Here is a 5,943-nt window from a genome sequence, read left to right on the forward strand (position 1 = left end):
TGGCTCCAAGATTTCAATTACAAAATAAATATGACCACATCCAGAAATATTTGCCATTAAAAGAACTTTAGTAAATCAGGTGTTCAATACATTAAAAATGTCTCGGCTTGTGAAATTTAAGGTAGGTGGGAAAAAGGTCTTGGCAAAAAGGATATTGGTTTAAGTCCCTGAAATCATGGCTTAGCCCCTGGCATTGTGTGCAACTGAGTCTTTTCTGACATGGCACTTGCATATGGTCAGTTGGGCAGCACCATTCCTAGTGTGGAAAATGCTGATACAACTGTCATGGCCTCCTGAAAGGCACTCCTAAAAGGATAAATTATTTTATTCTCCTCCTTAAATGATTTTTAGCAAATAGAACTATATGTATTATTTTGATTTCCCAAACAAGCTTATGTCATGAAGCTATAGCTGTTCTGAAATGAATATCCAACTAGCTGAGTAATAAGCAATCAGTCACTTATGGAGCACCTCCAGTATCCCAGACCCTATGCTGTGCTGTCACATTTAATCTTCATGCCAACCCTGAGACTGTGGAAACATAGATTGATGCTCAAGGCAAGTAGCAAAGCCAGGAATCAAAGTCAGGCCTACCACTGAAGTTCCATCTCTCTGTTCTGCCATTTTATTTCTCCTGTTGTGTAAACTAGACTCACTCAGGTCTATAAACTGTCTCTGGCGAGTTTAGTGAAAGTGGCTCATGATTAGCAGAGTATATTAGTACAGAACATGACAATGATGCCTTTTATTGTCAGCTTTGCAAAAGACAAGAAGCTGTCCATGGGCCTGGAATATTTATTTCTTATTGAACTTGAATATCTGACCTAGGTACTATATTTACATGGATATAGAGAGGGCAGCATTCTGCAAACTTTTGTAGGATGTGAGTTTCTTTCTGGATTCCTTCTTCCTCCTCCCAAGTGCCCTAGAATGGAAAGACCCAGTAAGAAGTAACTTCCCTCTCACTATTCCCCACCATGGGAAGGAGTAGCAGGGATTTGTAATAGTGGATCTTCCACAGTGTGCTACTCAGAGCTTGTCTTGCATCTTAGGAACTCTTGAAGACAGAACCTGAATTTACTGCTCAAGTAAGCCAGGTTACTGTCAATAATAATAATAATAATAATAATAATAATAATAAAGGAGAATAATAAGGAAGAAAAGGAGGTGAAAGAGGAAAGATGGAGGAAAAGAAGGAAGAGGGTCAAACATGAAAGGAGGAGGAGTAAGAGGAGAACAAGGAAGAGAAGAGAGAACAGGGAAGAGGAACAACTTTTAATAAATCTGTAACCAGTCACTGGGCTGAAGGCAATACATAAAATCTCTAGTTTATTCACATAAGGACTCTAAATAACAGATGCTGTTTTCATCATTGCTTTACAAAGGAGAAGACTGAGAATTGGGCGTTAAGTTACTACTGAGGGCCAGCAGTAGAATTTGATTCTACATTTGTCTGACCCTAGAGTTCCAAGCTTCTAATGACTAAAAAGAATTTTGGTGAAAAAAGTTAAAATGAAGTGTGTTCCTTCGTTATAGCTTATTTCTGCCATAGACCCTCCAAACAGCTGGGTAGGAAAAAATGACATAACTACATTATTGAGAACTTGACTTAATATCTATCTATGCATAGTTGACCAAGGGAACATTATTAATTACAAGCTAAGCAAATGAGATACATATTAACAGTAATTTAAAAACATTTAAAAATTAGTATTTGTAATTGTCTTAATCACTAAAAATATTATAGTATATTTTATCAATAATCTCCAAAGATAACTTTTATTTATTTATTTTTAAAATATATTTTTATTGATTTCAGAGAGGGAGAGGGAGATAGAAACATCAATGATAAGAGAGAACCATTGATCGGCTGCCTCCTGCACACTCCACACTGGGGATCGAGCCTGCAACCTGAGTGTGTGCCCTGGCTGGGAATCAAACCATGACCTCCTGGTTCATAGGTCAATGCTCAACCACTGAGCCACACCAGCTGGGCTGAAGATAACTTTTACATTCAGTTAGAAATAAATTATATATGTACTTAGGGAAATTTTCAGGCCATCAGATTTTATTTTCTCACTACAATGCTTTTATAATCCATCTCTACAGCTAAAACTGAGTACACACAATGACAGGCTTTTCAATTAATTTTCACTCATATTGTGATAGCAAATAAACCCTCAGTTAATTGTCTTTGATGGAGCAATATGAGATTTTGTCATAAAAGGAAAGAAAAAAATGAGCTGGTTCACAATCAATTTCAGTTAAATCAACATTGTAATCTGTAAAAACAGTATTTTGTGATACTCATATTTCCATAACTCAATTCAAAGTTTATCCATTCAACATGTCTACAAAGCACATTACCCAAACATTAACTATTTATCAGGTAATCTACCACCATACCAACAGGTGGGCCTTACTTGCTTTGGCAGGAGTTCAAAGTTTCTAGGTTTGGTGGCGAAATAGCTATTTACCCTGATAAGAGCTCTTGCTATATTTCAGTGGCTGGACCACCATATGGAACTGATTTCAAAATAGAAAGATTAAAAGAGCTTACTCTTCTGTGGACACATTTTCATTGATCGGTCTAAATTTACCTCCTAAGTCCAAAGTTTTCCCACTTTTTATGGTGACAGTCTTCTCCCAACGTCTCAAGGGAAACTTTTATTCTCTATGCCATACCAACAGATATGACCAACTAACTTCAATCTTTGTTCCAGAATGATATATATTTTAATATTGATCATTTACTTACACCTTAGCCCTCACCCTGCATTCTATAAAAGGCTGTGACTATTAAAGCTACAATCTATATTAATAAAAGGCCTGTGGTTGTCACGCTGTAATGCCGTCACCATCAGACAAGCAATGGCTCTAGCGGTGGGCGGAGCAGAGCGCAAGCTACTAGCAGCAGAGAGCTACTAGCGGCGGAGAGCTACTAGCGGAGGAGAGCTACCAGTGGCAGAGGGCAGGGCGGCCAGCTGAGGCAAGCTGAAGCGAGCTTCTCACGCATGATTTCGTGCGCACTGGGCCTCTAGTATTGACTATAAGGAATGTGGCATATTGCTCTTACAAGGCAAGGATGCAAATAAAATCTGTCTTTAATCATCACTGAGGGACTCAATTGCTCTGAGCTCCACACTGGGGCAGCAGCTTGAAAGGTGCATACACGGAAGAACTGAACTGTCTGATACCAGGCGGAGAGCTGGGGTGCGGTGTTCACCCATACAGAAGTGCTACCAGAGGCCATTGTTCCTTTTCTGAGCCCTTTCCCCATAGAGCAGGCAGGCGGGTGCCATGTCTGAGTCGTCCCCATCAACCTGGCTATCACTGTTTGCCCTCCCCTGGTGATTCCCTGAGACCCTGCCTCTCCCAACTTGCAGGCCCACCCAAGACGCTTCCAGTGGCTTTTCTATACGAGTGGCCTGTCTTGGCTCATGCTTCAGACTTTACTAAAATCTCTCAAACAGCATCTGGCCTCGGCAAGCCCATACCTCTCACTAAGTGACCCCAGACCCGACACAAGCGCCAGCTGGCATTTGTTTGCAGCTAGGCCTCTGCTAGGCACCTGCACAGGTAAGCCCAGCACAAGTAGCAGCCATCTGCAGATCTCTTTGTAACTCATGCTGGGTAGCCCGAGGCAAGGCACAGATGCTGACCTTGGTCTGCACCTACTAGGAAGCTCCAGATCCAGCTCACCAAGTGGACCATGTTTCAGGCCGTGTCGAAGCACCACCCAAACACCTCCACAAGTGACACTCAAAAGGCAAGCTCAGCAGATACCAGAGCCCCACTGAAGTAAGTCCTGCTCCCTGTGGTTGGTCCCTGCACAGCTGATCCATGGTGGTCTCAGTCAGTTTTTGCAGCTGAATGGCCTGGGGATAAATCCCTCCATTAACATGCCAACAGTAATCAAGTCTCAATCACAATAGGAGAGTATACACAGCCCATGCAGGAAGGGGGCACCTGGAGGACCCAGCTCAGGTGAATAGATGTCTTGGACTCTGACATCTACTACATTCGGCCACTTTACCAAGCTTGGGAGAGGCAGCAGGCCTGCATAATACATAAAACAAACACAGGGAGGCTGCCAAAATGAGGAGAAAGAAAAACATGTCCCAAATGAAAGAACAGAGCAAGACATTAAAAACCTATTTGAAAAAATAATGACAGAAGACTTTCCTAAACTGGTGAAGAAAATAAACATACAAGCCCAGAAAGTGCAGAGTCCCAAACAAGACAAATCGTGATTAAAATGCAAAAGATTAACGACAAAGAGAGAAACTTTTTTCATAAAGTGATCCATTTATTTTATTCATCAAATCCCAGGGATTATAGGCAAACTATTTTATGTAAATTCATCAACCTAAATAAAATTCTAGACAAATTTAAAAATAAAATCTTGAAAGAAGAAAAAAAAAATACACACACCAAAAATTACAATATTAGTCCTGACCAGTTTGGCTCAGTGGATAGAGCGTCGGCCTGTGGACTGAGAGGTCCCAGGTTCGATTCTGGTCAAGGGCATGTACCTTGGTTGCGGGAGGTGTGCAGGAGGCAGCTGATCGATGTTTCTCTCTCATCAATGTTTCTAGCTCTCTATCCCTCTCCCTTCCTCTCTGTAAAAAATCAATAAAATATATTAAAAAATTACAATATTAGGTAAAGAGCCAAGTGATTTGCAGATCTAGTGTTGCTCTATACAATTACTAGTCACCTAGGGGAGGTGGGCGGGCGCCATTTTCCATTTCCACCACTATACACAGTTCTCCACTTGCTGAATGCTCAGTTTTTCATACAGGGTCTCTTCCTTCAGTCTTTTGTATTTTGATTGCTATGTTAAACTTGCTTTTATTTTAATATTGAGATCAGGATTTCAACTGCTGTAAAATTATGAACTTTTATACTTCTATCAGTCCCTGAGGAGCTAGTTCCCTTTGCTCATGGGTGCAGGCATGCTTCCCACTGGCAGAGCTACACGTACCCTCCAGCTGGCTGTCTGAAAAAGAAACCAGCCTGTCCCCTTCCCTCACACCTCTGTCCTTCTCTCCGCAGAACCTGGATTGGGTTGCTGTGATCCTCAGATCCAAAGTCAACCAGCCTCTTGTTTCCACATCACTTCCTTTGTGTTTATATGGCATTTTGTCAGTGTTGCTGTTTAGAATAAATAAACTATTTACATAAAGGAAAAAAAAAGAGCCAAGTGATTGTCTTACTAGAGTCTTGGTGCACGAATTCGTGCACAGGTGGGGTCTGGCTGGACCTCCCCGACGGGGGCAATCGAGCCGGCCGGGGGGAAGGGCTGTGGGCAGTTGGCTGGCCAGCCCTGTCCCCTGGTCAAACTCCCCGTTGAACTCCCTGTAGAGGGGACAATTTGCATATTAGCCTTTTATTATATAGGATAATAGAGCAAACAAAATCACTGAAAACTTTTAAGCAGAACTGAGTTAGAGATATGTGTTGTAATAAAAGTGGTAATGAATTCAGACTTATTGTAAGTTACAAGGCTAATAGCAGAATATATAAACATACTCTCGCCATGGAGCCTGGAGGTGGGGATAATTAGGGGTCATCTTGGAAGCTGGTTACCAATGCATATGCCGGTGTGTGTGTGTGTGTGTGTGTGTGTGTGTGTGTGTGTGTGTTATGTCATCAAGAAATTGATAACAAAAGTTGTAATCTTTAAAAGTGGAAGTGTCAAAATTGCTCTCTGGATGATTTGATTCATCAAAGTACAAAAAGATAGATTTAACAATTGTATTTGAGCATTGGTCTTTCTTCGAATTGTGCTGTTTGCATCAAATGAGCATCACAAATGATTTAAGCAGAAGAAATTAAAATTACAGTTAAAAAGCACATCAAAATTATCATAAAATACACATATATACATTAAAAAATCCAGACTGAGAAAGTAATCGAGCTGGGTTTGAGTGTAGTAAG

This window comes from Myotis yumanensis, unplaced genomic scaffold (genome assembly GCF_028538775.1).
Source record: "Myotis yumanensis isolate MYYU_CA2020_CCGP unplaced genomic scaffold, mMyoYum1.0.hap1 SCAF_6, whole genome shotgun sequence".
Taxonomy (NCBI): domain Eukaryota; kingdom Metazoa; phylum Chordata; class Mammalia; order Chiroptera; family Vespertilionidae; genus Myotis; species Myotis yumanensis.